Source organism: Tachyglossus aculeatus, chromosome 4, assembly GCF_015852505.1.
Source record: "Tachyglossus aculeatus isolate mTacAcu1 chromosome 4, mTacAcu1.pri, whole genome shotgun sequence".
Classification (NCBI taxonomy): Eukaryota; Metazoa; Chordata; class Mammalia; order Monotremata; family Tachyglossidae; genus Tachyglossus; species Tachyglossus aculeatus.
The window spans coordinates 44,957,692-44,974,050 of NC_052069.1; the positions used below are offsets into that span (position 1 = coordinate 44,957,692).

The 16,359-nt window shown below is 42.5% G+C and overlaps 1 non-coding gene across 1 annotated transcript; it reads right to left on the minus strand.

Annotated features, from left to right (window-relative positions):
* Nucleotides 1–389: 389 nt before the first annotated feature.
* LOC119927753 lies at nucleotides 390–527 on the minus strand. Its single transcript, XR_005450728.1, has one exon. It is a non-coding gene; the product is annotated as a small nucleolar RNA SNORA7 (small nucleolar RNA).
* Between the last annotated feature and the right edge of the window lie 15,832 nt (nucleotides 528–16,359).

Below are 16,359 nucleotides of genomic sequence, written 5' to 3' on the forward strand. Positions count from 1 at the left end.
TAAAGCTTTATATTCCCTGCTCAAATCAACATCAGCCTTCTTGGACTTGGGTGATCCTGAGTTCACCCAGGAAATAGTAACGAGGGAATCAAGAGCTTCAAGTGAAAAGCTAAATTCAAACCATCAAGGTTCCTGGGGGAGGCTTGGAACTTTTTCACTTGAACTTGAACGATTCGACTTGAATCGTTTCTGACCCGTAGCGACACCACAGACACATCTCTCCCAGAACGCCCCGCTCTCCATCTGCAATCGTTCCGGTAGTGGATCTGGAGAGTTTTCTGGATAAAAATCCAGAAGTGGTTTACCATTGCCGCCTTCTGTGCAGTAAACTTGAGTCTCTGCCATCGACTCTCTCCCATGCCATCGCTGCCCGGCACAGGTGAGTTTTGACTTGTAGCCAATTGCCTTCCACTCACTAGCCACTGGCCAAGCTAGGAGTGGAATGGGTAGGCCTCTGCTTGACTCTCCCTCTCGTAGTCAAGACTGGTAGAGCCCTGGAAACTCTCCAGGTGCGACCCTGAGAGGGGAGCTTAAAAACTACCTATCTTCAATCAATAAATCAACGAATCATGTTTATTGAACACTTCCTGTGTGCAGAACACTGTACTAAGCACTTGGGCGAGTACAATATAATATACAGAAGCAGCTTGGCTCAGTGGAAAGAGCCCGGGCTTTGGAGTCAGAGGTCATGGGTTCAAATCCTCCCTCTGCCAATTGTCAGCTGTATGTTTGGTTTTGTCTCCCCCTTTTAGACTGTGAGCCCACTGTTGGGTAGGGACTGTCTCTATATGTTGCCAGTTTGTACTTCCGAAGCGCTTAGTACAGTGCTCTGCACATAGTAAGCGCTCAATAAATACGATTGATGATGAAGTCACTTCACTTCTCTGGGCCTCAGTTACCTCATCTGTAAAATGGGGATTAAGACTGTGAGCCCCCCGTGGGCCAACCTGATCACCTTGTAACCTCCCCAGCGCTTAGAACAGTGCTTTGCACAGAGTAAGTGCTTAACAAATGCTGTCATTATAATATAACAGAGTTGGTAAACACAGTCCCCTGCCCACTATGAGCTTCCAGTCTAGCGGAGGAAACAGCTGCGGTGCTGAGGGAAGGGTGAATAAAGGGAGCAAGTCAGGGCAAGGCAGAAGAGAGTGGGGGAAGAGGAAAGACGGGCTTAGTTAGGGAAGGCCTCTTGGAGGAAATGTGCCTTCAGTAAGGCTTTGAAGGTGGAGAGAGTGATTTTCTTTCAAGTTTGAAAAGGGAGGGTATTTCAGGACAGAGGCAGGCCATGGGCGAGAAGTCGGGCGACAGGGAGTAGGTTGGCATTAGATGAGCACAGTGTGCAGGCTAGGTTGTAATAGGAGAGCAGCGAGGTGAAGTAGGAGCGGGCAAGGTGATGGAGAGCTTTAAAGCTGACGGTAAGAGGTTTCTGTTTGATGTGGAGGTGGATGGGCAACCACTGGAGGGTCTTGAAAAGAGGGGAAACATGGATGGAATACTTAGTGAAAAGAGTCTTGGGAGTCAGAGGACGTGGGTTCCAATCCCGGCTCCACCACTTGTCTGCTGTATGACCTTGGGTAAGCCACTTAATGTCTCGGTGCCTCCGTTATCTCATCTGTAAAATGAGGATTAAGACTGTGAGTCCCATCCAGCGCTTAGAACAGTGCTTTGAACCTAGTAAGCGCTTAATAAATGCCATTATTTATTTTTATTTTTCTATGTGGGACAACCTGATTACCTTGTATCTCTCATTCATTCATTCAATCGTATTTATTGAGCGCTTACTGTGTGCAGAGCACTGTAGTAAGCGCTTGGGAAGGACAAGTTGGCAACATATAGAGACCGTCCCTACCCAACAACGGGCTCACAGTCTAGAAGGGGGAGACAGACAACAAAACAAAACATGTGGACAGGTGTCAAGTCATCAGAATAAATAGAAGTAAAGCTAGATGCCCATCATTAACAAAATAAATAGAATAGTGAATATGTACAAGTAAAATAGAGTAATAAATCTGTACAAACATATAGACAGGTGCTGTGGGGAGGGGAAGGAGGTAGGGCAGAGGTGGGGATGGGGAGGAGGAGAGGAAAAAGGGGGCTGAGTCTGGGAAGGCCTCCTGGAAGAGGTGAGCTTGCTTACAGCAGTGCTTGGCACAGAGTAAGCGCTTAATGAATACCATCATTATTACTTTAGTAGAAAAATGATCTGGACAACAGGTGGAGTATAGCCTGGAGTGGGGAAAGACAGGAGGTAAGGAGGTCAGCAAGGAGGCTGTTACACTAATCAAGTCACAATCCCCATGTACTTGGGTAAATACAGGTTCAGATAAAGTTTTCTATGAAAAAACTACATGAAAGAAACTAGCTTCTCTTTGTGCAGACACAGATTAAGATGAATGAATGAATGTTGAAGATGAATTTTAAAGTTTGTGATGGATTTCATTGATTGCTCCTTCTAGAAATTGATTTTCTTTGTAATCAGTTTGAATGTGCTTGATTTGGGCTCTACTTTTTGATAAAGGAAATCTATCAGAAATCATCTTTTCCATTTTTCATTGAAATGCACTCGAATCTGTAATAATTATGTTCTATACTTCTCATATTGAAATAATATTTGCTTACATAAGACTGTACAGTTGTAATACAAGAAATTGATGTCTGAAACCCCAAAAAGATGGATTTCGAAGGCCTCTTGTTCATTGTTCCAGCTTTCACTTGTTTTACTTTTTATTTAAGCAGATTTTTTTCTGGCTATTGATCAGTTTTGTACAATAGATGTGTTTGTACCATCTTGCTCATTCTTTGTATGCTCTGAACCATGCCATATATGCTGTCCTTGAATATTAACCGGGTTGTCTCAAGAGCCTAGCTCCGCCGCTTGACTGCTGCTGTGTGACCTTGGGCAAGTCATTTGAATTTTCAAGGGCCTCAGTTTCCTGAACTGTAAAATGGAGATTGAATACTTGCTCTCCCTTCTACTTAGAGTGTGAGCCCCATGTGAGACAAGGGCTATGTTTGACCTGATTATCTTCTATCTACTCCAGCACTTAGTACAGTGCTTAGCACAGGGTAAATGCTTAACATTTACAATTAACATTGGTGTTATCAGAATAGGAGAGTGAGTCAAGAGCCCGATTCGGGATGTTGACTAACTCGAGATATTTGGTAAACAGAGTCAAAGTTGGTATGCTGACCTTCTTTGTAAGTGGAAAGACCATGATGGTGCCAGCTCAAATTTCATTCTCCAGGCCACAAGACGATGGTCAGGCAGCGTGGGTGTTTCTCATAGAATACGTGACGATGACATTATTATTTTATGGTATTTGTTAAGTGCTTACTATGGGCCAGGCACTGTACTAAGCACTGAAGCAGCGTGGTTTAGCGGATAAAGCCAGAGGCCTGGACCTGGGCCATAGGCCTAGGAGCCAGAAAGACCTGAAAACTAAACCCAGCTCTGCCCCTTGTCTGCTGTGTGACCTTGGGGTAGTCACTTTATTTTCTGTTCCTCAGTTACCTCATCTGTAAAATGGGGATTAAGACCATGAGCCCCATATGGGGCAGGGACTGTGTCCAACCTGATTTGCTTGTATCCACCTCAGTGATTAGATGTGCCTGGCACACAGTAGGCACTTAACAATTACCACAATTATTATTATTAATAACAATAAGCACTGGGGTAAATACAAGCTAATAAGGTTGAACACAGTCCCTGTCTCACATGGGGTTCAGGCTTAATCCCCATTAAGATGAGGTAATTGAAGCATAGAGAGTTTAAGTGATTTGCCCAAGGTCACACAACAGACACATGGTGGAGCTGGAATTGGAACTCAGGTCCTTCTTACTCCCAGGCCCATGCTCTATCTACTATTCACTCAATTGTATTTATTGAGCACTTACTGTGTGCAGAGCACTGTACTAAGCGCTTGGGAAGTACAAGTTGGCAACATATAGAGACAGTCCCTACCCAACAATGGGCTCACAGTCTAGAAGGGGGAGATGGACAACAAAACAAAACATATTAACAAAATAAAATAAGTAGAACAGTAAATATGTACAAGATGTATGTAAATATCTACTAGGCCACGCCGCTTCTATCATGCTATCTATCCTGTCTATCATGCTACTTTACAGTGAAAAAAAATCCGTTAGTTGCCGGTGATGGGAGTATAGATGCAGTTACATGCACTTTGTTTTCTTCCTATGTGTGTGAGTAATTCATTCATTCATTCAATCGTATTTATTGAGCGCTTACTGTGTGCAGAGCACTGTACTAAGCGCTTGGGAAGTACAAGTTGGCAACGTACAGAGACGGTCCCTACCCAACAACTGGCTCACAGTCTAGAAGGGGGAGACGGACAACAGAACAAAACATATTAACAAAATTAAATAAATAGAATAGTAAATATGTACAAGATGTATGTAAATATCTAGTAGGCCACGCTGCTTCTATCATGCTATCTATCCTGTCTATCGTGCTACTTTACAGTGAAAAAAAAATCCATTAGTTGCCGGTGATGGGAGTATAGATGCAGTTACATGCACTTTGTTTTCTTCCTATGTGTGTGAGTAATTCATTCATTCAATCAATCGTATTTATTGAGCGCTTACTGTGTGCAGAGCACTGTACTAAGCGCTTGGGAAGTACAAGTTGGCAACGTACAGAGACGGTCCCTACCCAACAACTGGCTCACAGTCTAGAAGGGGGAGACGGACAACAAAACATATTAACAAAATAAAATAAATAGAATAGTAAATATGTACAAGATGTATGTAAATATCTACTAGGCCACACTGCTTCTATCATGCTATCTATCCTGTCTATCATGCTACTTTACAGTGGAAAAAAAATCCGTTAGTTGCCGGTGATGGGAGTATAGATGCAGTTACATGCACTTTTTGTTTTCTTACTATGTGCGTGAGTAATCCACTGGCTATCTTAAACACTGAGCTACAGCTAGCAGCAAACCGCAAATATCTATATCTGCATAGGCATAAACATTTGAATGCCATTTTAAGGGGCACCACCACCTAGCCCTGTGATCGTCTGAGGGGCAAGACCCGGAGAGCGAGTGGTTCAGCCGCATGGTGTGCACCGTCGGATTCAATCCGTACGCGAGTGCTGATGACAAGAATGAGTGCTACAGCCATACTGCACAGCTTGCCACACAGCTGTGGCAGGTTCCGTGGCAGGCGGTTGCTATGGAAACTGCTGCAACTGCCTGCCAGGGAAAATACCATGCTGTAGAGTTGAAAAAAGACTTACCCCACATGCATCAGGCATTCTTCAGCCATTTGGTGGGGATGGGAATGGGGGAAGAAGAGAATAATTGGAGTGGAGAGATATGCGGTTTAGGTGAAATAGAGAAATGAGGAAGGGGCTTCTGCCATCTTCATTCTACCGAAATTGTCCTCTCAAAGGTCACCAATGATCTCCTTCTTGCCAAATCTGATGGCCTCTATTGCATCCTAACCTCCTTGACCCTTCAGTTGCCTTCGACACTGTGGAACACCCCGTTTTGCTATGGAAACTGCTACAACTGCCTGCCAGGGAAAATACCATGCCGTAGAGTTGAAAAAAGACTTACCCCACATGCATCAGGCATTCTTCAGCCATTTGGTGGGGACGGGAACGGGGGAAGAAGAGAATAATTGGAGTGGAGAGATATGTGGTTTAGGTGAAATAGAGAAATGAGGAAGGGGCTTCTGCCATCTTCATTCCACTGAAATTGTCCTCTCAAAGGTCACCAATGATCTCCTTCTTGCCAAATCCAATGGCCTCTATTACATCCCAATCCTGCTTGACCCTTCAGTTGCCTTCAACACTATGGAACACCCCCTTCATCTGGAAATATTATCCAACCTTGGCTTCACTGACACTGTCCTCTCCTGGTTCTCCTCCTACCTTTCTGGCCTCCCATTCTCTGTCTCTTTTGCCATCTCTGTCTCCCACACCTTAATGGTAGGAATCACTCAAGGCTCATTCTGGGGCCTCTTCAATTCTCCATCTACACCCACTCCCTTGGAGGGCTCATTTACTCGCATGGCTTCAACTGTCATCTCTATGTGGGTGATTCCCAAATCTACATCTCCAGCCCTGATCTCTCATCTTCTCTGCAGTCTCACATTTCCTCCTGCCTTCAGGGCTTCTCTACTTGGATATTCCACTAACACCTCCAACTTCACATGTCCAAAGCCGAATTTCTCATATTCCCACTCCCTGACTTTCCCACCCCTGTAGGCGGCACCATCAACATCCCTGTCTCACAAGCCCGTAAACTTGACATCATCCTCGATTTATCTCTATCATTCAACCCACATATCATTCTGTCACCAAATCCTGTCGGTTTAACCTTCACAACATCCCTAAAACCCACTCTTTCCTCTCCATCCAATCTGCTACCACATTAATCCAAGCACTTATAATAATAATGATGGCATTTATTAAGCGCTTACTATGTGCAAAGCACTGTTCTAAGCTCTGGGGAGGTTACAAGGTGATCAGGTTGTCCCACGTAGGGCTCACAGTCTTAATCCCCATTTTACAGATGAGGTAACTGAGGCACAGAGAAGTTAAGTGACTTGCCCAAAGTCACACACCTGACAATTGGCGGAGCTGGGATTCAAACCCATGACCTCTGACTCCAAAGCCCGTGCTCTTTCCACTGAGCCACGCTGCTTCTCCTATCTCACCTTGGTTACCTTATCAGCCTCCTCGTTGACCTTCTTGTTGCATATGTCACTCTGCTGCCCGGATCATTTTTCTACGAAATCATTCAGTCCACATTTCCCTACTCCTCAAGAAACTCCAGTGGTTGCATATCAACCTCCTCATCAAACAGAAATGCCTTTTTAAAGGCTTTAAAGGCCTCAATCACCTTGCTCCCTCCCACCTTGCCTCCCTGATTTCCTACTACAATCTAGCTCACACATTTCACTCCTCTGGTGACAACCTACTCACTGTACCTCCATCTCATCTATCTCACCACTCATCCTGCACCCGTGTCCTACCTCTGGCCTGGAACTTCCTCCCCCTTCATATCATCATCATCAATCGTATTTATTGAGTGCTTACTATGTGCAGAGCACTGTACTAAGCGCTTGGGAAGTACAAATTGGCAACATATAGAGACAGTCCCTACCCAACAGTGGGCTCACAGTCTAAAAGAGTGGACTCACCGTCTAAAAGAGTGGGCTCACAGTCTAAAAGTCATATCTGACAGATGCACACTCTCCTCACCTTCAAAGTCTTATTGAAAGGACGTCTCCTCCAAGAGGCCTTCCCCAATTAGGCCCTCATTTCCCTCTTCTCCCACTCCCTTCTGTGTCCCCCTTGCACTAGGATTTGCACTCTTTATTCAACCCTCTCTCGTAGCACTTATGTACATATCCGTAATTGAATTCATTTATTTATATTAATGTCTGTCTTCCCTTCTAGATTGTAAGCTCATTGTATTTCAAGCTGTACTCTCCCAAGCACTTAGCATAGTGCTCTGCACACAGTAAGTACTCCCTTTCTAGACTGTGAGCCGGTTGTTGGGTAGGGATTGTCTCTATCTCTTGCTGAATTGTACTTTCCAAGCTCTCAGTACAGTGCTCTGCGCACAGTAAGCGCTCAGTAAATATGATTGAGTGAATACTCAGAAAGAGGAACATTTGACTGAGCCCCCTTTTTCCTCTCCTCTTCCCCATCCCCCCTGCCCTACCTCCTTCCCCTCCCCACAGCACCTGTATATATGTTTGTACAGATTTATTACTCTATTTATTTTACTTGTACATATTTACTATTCTATTTTGTTAATGATGTGTATCTAGCTTTATTTTTATTTATTCTGGTGACTTGACACCTGTCCACATGTTTTATTTTGTTGTCTGTCTCCCCCTTACATATCCGTAATTGAATTCATTTATTTATATTAATGTCTGTCTCCCCTTCTAGATTGTAAACTCATTGTATTGCAAGCTGTACTCTCCCAAGCACTTAGCATAGTGCTCTGCACACAATAAGTACTCCCTTTCTAGACTGCGAGCCGGTTGTTGGGTAGGGACCGTCTCTATATGTTGCCGTCTTGTACTTCCCAAGTGCTTAATACAGTGCTCTGCACACAGTAAGCGCTCAGTAAATATGATTGAATGAATGAATGAAAAGAGAAGGAAAAGAGGCAGAAGAGGAGAAATAAGTCAAAATAAGGGGAGAGATTATATGGAGAGGAAAGTGGAGGGGTGGAGAAAGGAGAAGATGGTTTTGGAGGCCGAAAAGAAGGATGGAAGAGAACACGAAAAATAAAGGGGAGGAAGAGAAAAGTCTGAGGGGCAAGGCGGGAGAGGAAAAGTGGAAGAAGAAGAGTTAATGAGAATACAAGAAACAAGGAAAGAGAGAGAGAGAGAGAAAGGAAGAGAGATGAGAGGAAAAAGAAGAGAAGGAGACTGGACCAAAGATAGAAATATCAGTAAGTATAAAACAACAAAAACTCAGTGGTCTTTGGAGAGGGGATGTCATAGAAACAGGCATAGATGGAGAGATACTAAAATAAAGTTCTACTGAGAGTTTAGCAAAACAAACATTCTCCGCCCATAGGGCATGATCCGTGAGTGCCAGTAATTGAAGCTGCTCCAGTGCATGGTCTTGGAGCTCTCCATTGCTGCCCAGAAAAGTGCCCTGAGAACTGCCGCCTTCCCTCCCTCCTCCGGGGGGGCCTGCTCTGTGCCCCCTAATAGGCCAAGGATTTAAGCTGCTTCTGTGTGTCCCACGGCATGAGAGGTCTTGCAAACACCAGAAAGATCCTTGGCTCCAGTGTGCCCTGAACTCTAAGCCCCAAAGAGCCTAATTTTCTGCTTTTCTAGCCACAGCACCCTACTGATTTCGTGTGTGTGTTTGTATTTGTCGGTATTGTGCTTTAATCTTTCATCATTTCCGACGTTTCTGTCCCCAGTCCCTTTTCCCCACATTGTGAGCCCCTCAAGGGACAGAGACCACATCTAATTCCTACCTGCATGTTCTCTTCCAGTGATTAGTACAGTGCTCTGCACTCAGTAATAATAACGATGGTATTTAAGCGCTTACCATGTGCCAAGCACTGTTCTAAGCGCTGGGGGGATACAATCAATCAATCAATCATAATACTGAGCGCTTACTGTGTGCAGAGCACTGTACTAAGCGCTTGGGAAGTACAAGTTGGCAACATATAGAGACAGTCCCTACCCAACAGTGGGCTCAAGGTAATCAGGTTGTCCCACGTGGGGCTCACAGTCTTAATTCCCATTTTCCAGATGAGGTAACTGAGGCCCAGAGAAGTGAAGTGACTTGCCCAAAGTCACACAGCTGACAAGTGGCAGAGCTGGGATTAGAACCCATGATCTCTGACTCCAAAGCCCGTGTTCTTTCCAGTGAGCCACGCTGCTTCTCATTCTTATTAAGGATTTAATAAATATTAGTACTACTACTACAAGGAGCCTCAGTCCAGTGCTCTGCACACAGTAAGCGCTCAATAAATACGATTGAATGAAAGCAGCCTACCTGTCATTTCAAGTCATCCATGTTCTCACTCACCGTGATGTGCAGATAGAATTGTGTTTCGTGTTGTAAAGACACAGTCTCCGTGGGAAGAGCACAGGCCTGGACGTCTGGGGACCTGGATTCTAATCCCAGCTCTACCACTTCCTTGCTGTGTGACTTTGGGCAGGCCACTCCACTTCTCTGTGCCTCAGTACCCTCAACTGTAAAGTGGGGATTCGATACCTGTTCCCTCTCCTACTTAGACTGTGAACCTTGTGCGTGCGAGACAGAGACTCTGCCCAACTTGATTATCTACCCAAATAGTCAGTAGGGCTTGCCATTCAGTAAGTACTTAACAAGTACCATAAAAAAATCTACATGAAATTTCAGCAACCTAACTTTATTCATTCATTCATTCAATCGTATTTATTGAGCGCTTACTGTGTGCAGAGCACTGTACTAAGCGCTTGGGAAGTACAAGTTGGCAACATTTGAGATATTTAGATAGACTTTAGATATTAGACTGTGAGCCCACTTTTAGACTGTGAGCCCACTGTTGGGTAGGGACCGTCTCTATATGTTGCCAACTTGTACTTCCCAAGTGCTTAGTACAGTGCTTTGCACATAGTAAGCGCTCAATAAATACGATTGATGATGATGATGATGATGATATGTTGCCAACTTGTACTTCCCAAGCACTTAGTACAGTGCTCTGCACACAGTAAGCACTCAATAAATACGATCGATTGATATTAGTGAAGAAAAACTATTGTGTTTTTCATAATCAAAAAATGACAACATAATAAAAGCACTATGTGAAAAGACTAACACCAAAAGGCAGCCCAGCCCACATGGGGCATGGGCAGGGAATGTGTCTATTTATTGTTATATTGCACTCTCCCAAATGCTTACTACAGTGCTTTGCACACAGTAAGCACTCAATCAATCAATCAGTCGTATTTATTGAGCACTTACTGTGTGCAGAGCACTGTACTAAGCGCTTGGGAAGTACAAGTTGGCAACATATAGAGACGGTCCCTACCCAACAGTGGGCTCACAGTGGGCTCCCTCAATAAATATGATTGAATTTATCTATTTGTAGTGGCAGGAACCACTTACATGCAACACACAATAAACACTAGCACTGCAGCAATGCCACCTGATTACAAGGGAGGGTCTCTTTTCACCTTCCAGCAAGGCATTCTCTAATTTGACTATGAAATCTTTTTTTTTTTAGCTCTCACAAAGCACCTTCAGACTGCTGTCATGGTAGCTCCTATTGATAGCTTTCTTCTAATAATTCCGTCTATTGGGAATGACTTGCTCCCACCACAGTAGAACATTCAGAAATCCTGGAAGTCCTTTGAGGCAACCTCTCAGAAAATGGCCACTGCCAAACCATATTCATTTTTACAGTGCAATGTAGAAGCACCTATTGATGCTTGGTTGAAGAGACTTTCTTCAATTCCTTCACGAAAAAGCAAGGCTTTCACGGTTTAGTGTAAACGTATTTCGCTAGCTCAAATAAGAGTGTTTTTAAAATGATTTTTAAATTCAAGAATAAAGGATGGTAGTTTGTATCTAACTTTAACGGAGCTACCATTTTTATTTTCTTTTTTGAGATCACCTATTGTTTTATTTTCCTCAATCCAACAAGAAAACATATTTTTTTTTCTTTTCCCCTACAGACCAAGCCTGCCACCAGGAAATGAAAAGTATGGCATGGTAAAAAGATACCATTTTCTACTGTTGCATTTTTCAATTTCTTACAACACACATGCAATCTCACAGTTTGCACCAATTCACGAAACTGAGATTTATACCAAGTACTTGTAAGGAAAAGTGCTAAATAAAAATGGTAGCTCTGTTAAAGTTAGATACAAAATGCCATCCTTTATTCTTGAATTTAAAAATCCTTTTAAAAACACTCTTATTCGAGCTAGCGAAATACATTTACACTAAACCGTAGAGGGAAAATGGAAGAAAAATGATAGCAAGAATTATCCTGCCGAAAATACAATACAATATGACACTCATAACTCCAATTACACAGTTGAAAGATAAGAAGAAATAAATGAGGAACGTGAAAAATATAAACACACGAGCTACTGACTACAACATTTTACATTATGCACTTCAATAGCAAGCAATGAGAAGAATGAAAGTTACAATTTGAGCAGATACAAAACAAAATCATGACATTCATAAGTTGTAAAATGCACAAGATTATTTTTAATTATAAAATAATTCCTAGGAAAGAACTGGCTAGTAGAGAAATATCATTTAAATTATATACAAACCCATGTTCCTATTACCATCACGGTCATCATCAGTGAGATATCATCTGAACATCCATTTATATACCTTACCTGTTGTTAATCATCATCACTGATGCTAAACCTATAAATCTAATTCTCCCCCTGATTAAGGAATTGATGGGTGGCCTGAAATTAATCTGGGACATCATAGAATTATTGGAGAAAGTTAGGGGGTGGGATTCCCTCCCCTCCCTCCGCTCTACTCTCCTCCCCGCCCCACAGTACTTATGTACATATGTACATATCTATTATTTATTTATTGCTCTATTTATTTATTTTACTTGTACATATTTATTCTATTTATTTTATTTTGTTAATATGTTTTCTTTTGTTCTCTGTCTCCCCCTGCTAGACTGTGAGCCCACTGTTGCATAGGGACCATCTCTATACGTTGCTAACTTGTACTTCCCAAGCGCTTAGTACAGTGCTATGCACACAGTAAGCGCTCAATAAATACGATTGAATGAATGAATGAATCTATTCTATTTATTTTATTAATGATGTGTGTATATATATATAGTACATATATATATATATATATATGCAATTCTATTCATTTATATTGATGCTATTGATGCCCCCCTACTTGTTTTGTTTTGTTTGTTGCCTGTCTCCTCCCTTCTAGACTGTGAGCCCGTCGTTGGGTAGGGATTGTCTCTGTTCCTGAATTGTCCTTTCCGAGTGTTTAGAACAGTGCTCTGCACACAGTAAGCACTCAATGAATATGATTGAATGAATAAATGGGGGTGGGGGTAGGGGGAATTTCCCTATTTCCCTCTCCGACTTCCTCTACATGCAGTGCAAGGAAACTTCACGATAACTTTGTGTGAGTGTGTTAGGGATAAAGCACCATGCCGTTTGGAAATGTGGTCATGGGCTGGACAGTGGGTTTTTTAATTTTATTTAATGATGTTTGTTAAACGCTTACTATGTGCCAGGAACTTTTCTAAGTGTAGAGCGGATACAAGGTAATCAGGTTGGACACAGACCATGTCCCACATGGGGCTCACAGTCTTAATCCCCATTTCACAGATGAGGTATCTGAGGCCCAGAGAATAATAACTGTGGTATTTGTTAAGCGCTCACTATGTACTAAGCACTGGGATGGATGCAAGCAAATTGGGTTGGTTACAGTCCCTGTCCCAAGAAGGGCTCACAGTCTCATTCCTTATTTTACAGATGAGGGAACTGAGGCCCAGAGAAGTGAAGTGACTTGCCCAAAGTCACACAGCAGACAAAGGGATCCGGGATTAGAACCCAGGTCCTTTTGACTACCAAGCCTGTTTTTTTATCCACTGGATCATGCTGCTTCCCATGAACATGAACCCCTAGTAATCCTGTTAGCACAATTTATAAAATCAGCAAGTAACTCCAATTCCAGAGGGTGAGTCTTCACTAGAAGCAAATAGTTAATAAAGGAGGGGGCTTGTGGAGCTTAGTTTCTCCTACTCCTAAGTATAGTCTGCTGCATTTCCATGATTTTTGGAAAGACGGGGGCTCTTTATCACTATCAGTTTTGAAGGTTCAAGTAGCAGTGAGGTCTAGCGGCTAGAGCGTAAACTTGGAAGTCAGAAGGACTTGGGTTCTAATCCAGGCTCTGCCACTTGTCTGCTGTGTGACCTTGGGCAAATCACTTAACTTCTCTGTGGCTCAGTTACCTCATCTGTAAAATGGGGATGAAACCTGTGAAATCAGGAGGGACCCGGACTGCGTCGAACCTGATAAGCTTGTATCTACCCCAGCACTTAGTGCAGTGCCTGGCACATAGTAAATGCTTAACAAATACCACTTACAAAAAGTAGTAATAGCGTTTATTATGTAATAGCAATAGCATCAGGCAAAAGAACAAACAACTGTATGCTTTTACTGTATTTTATTGAATATAAGCACCTCCCTTATTTCTTCCTTCCTGTTTTTTTTATAAATTTCCCTCTTTTGGAATAAAACAATTACCACATCATATATAATTGAGCTACACTGATGTGCTTTCTAAAATAAAATCATATTTCATTTAATTTGATGAATAACCAGTATTCGCCCCTGTTTAAAATCACAAACAAAATATAATTAAATTAAGATAGTGCTGCTAGTAATGGCAAATAAAGAGGAAGTCTAAAATTTTTTATTATGTTTTCACAATAAATTAGACATAATTATTAGGTGTTACTGAACCTAAGATTAAATTAATTGTGTTAATGTATTACTATATATAAATATTCTTACATATAAAATAAGTATAGTAGTCTTCCAATAAGTAAACTATGGCTAGGAATAATGTTGATGCACCTAGAATTCACCTTAGCAAAATGCAATGTAAGAGCTATAAATGGAAGTTGATGTCATCCTGGAGAAGCAGCGTGGCTCAGTGGAAAGAGCACAGGCTTTGGAGTCAGAGGTCAGGGGTTCGAATCCCAGCGCCGCCACATGTCTGCTGTGTGACCTTGGGCAAGTCACTTAACTTCTCTGAGCCTCAGTTACCTCCTCTGTAAAATGGGGATTGACTGTGAGCCCCATGTGGGACAACTTAATCACCTTGTATCCTCCCCAGCGCTTAGAACAGTGCTTTGCACATAGTAAGCGCTTAACAAATGCCATTATTATTATTATCCTGCTTCCAAAAGTAATTTCCTTGCAGCCAGGGAACAATAAACACATTTCAGAAATCCAGATGAATGTAAATCAGAAACTGAGAAAAGGGAACATTTGTTGGAAAACCCAAATGGCTTTTCCTAAAAAGTTTTATTTATTAATTATTTAAAATGGGGATTCAATGCCTATTCTCCCTCCAACTTATATTGTGAATGCTGTGTGGGGCAGGGATTGGGTCTGACCTGATTAACTTGTATTTCCCCCAGTGCTTAGAACAGTGCTTGACACATAATAATAATAGTAATAATAATAATAATAATGATATTTGTTAAGCACTTACTATGTGCAGAGCACCGTTCTAAGCATGAGGGGGGTGGGGATACAAGGTGATCAGGTTGTCCCTCGTAGGGCTCACAGTCTTCATCCCCATTTTACAGATGAGATAACTGAGGCCCAGAGAAATTAAGTGACTTGCCCAAAATCAAACAGCTGACGAGTGGCAGAGGCAGGATTAGAACCCACGACCTCTGGCTCCCAAGCCTGGGCTCTTTCCACTGAGCCTTGCTGCTTCTCTAATAATAATAATGTTGGTATTTGTTAAGCGCTTACTATGTGCAAAGCACTGTTCTAAGCGCTGGGGTAAATACAAGGTAATCAGGTTGTCCCACATGGGGCTCACAGTCTTCATCCCCATTTTACAGATGAGGGAACTGAGGCCCAGAGAAGTGAAGTGACTTGCCCAGAGTCACACAGCTGACAAGTGGCGGAGCTGGGATTTGAACCCACGACCTCTGACTCCAAAGCCCGGGCTCTTTCCACTAAGCCATGCTGCTTCTCTAGTGAATCCTTAACAAATATCACAGTTGTTATAATCTGAAACCTCACATTCTGTACATGGAAGGTCACAGGGGAGTCTCCCAAATCGTTTAAGCATAGTGAGATACCAAAAATTCCATATTTCAGTATTTCTAGCAATGTTTCAGAATTTGGTACTGGTCAATTCAAATTTGCATGTCAGTATATCCCCAGAGCTTGCTTTTCTCCTCCCTGTTTCTCCAATTTCTACTAGTTGTTTCGATCCTTTGTACTGGAATTCCTTACATGTTTCAAATAGCATTAATAAGGAATAGCATTACATAGCATTAACAATTAGCACAAAGGAAGAAGTACGGAAAATCTTAAAACTGCACATTAATGGCACTTTACTACATACGATGCCTCATAATTCTAAAGTTTTATCCTCATCCATACAGATTCCTATAACAGGACCCCACTGTTCTGATTGGGTCAGTTTTGCTTTCCCTTTCAGAGGCCTATAACCATTCAAAAATAATGTGATTTTTTTAAAGCAACTGGTTTCACTCAGTCATCTTTATCATCTAGATAGCTTTAATTATAATTATTATGTTACTTGTTAAACACTTACTCTTTGCCAATGACTGTGCTAAGAGCTGAGACCTCTCTTATAATAATGATGGCATTTATTAAGCGCTTTCTACGTGCAAAGCACTGTTCTAAAGTGCTGGGGAGGTTACAAGGTGATCAGGTTGCCCCACGGGGGGCTCACAGTCTTAATCCCCATTTTACAGATGAGGGAACTGAAGCACAGAGAAGTTAAGTGACTTGCCCAACGTCACACAGCTGACAGTTGGTGGAGCGGGGATTTGAACCCGTGACCTCTGACTCCAAAGCCCGTGTTCTTTCCGCTGAGCCATGCTGCTTCTCTTAGGAATCGACGGCTTATCATGGCAGGAGAGCTCATGTACGCTGATGAAGCTTAGAACTATTCCATATAGGACTGGCTACCAACAGCGTGGCTCAATGGAAAGAGCCCGGGCTTTGGAGTCAGAGGTCAGGGGTTCAAATCCCGGCTGCACCAACTGTCAGCTGTGTGACTTTGGGCAAGTCACTTAACTTCTCTGTGCCTCAGTTATAATAATAATAATAATGACGACATTTATT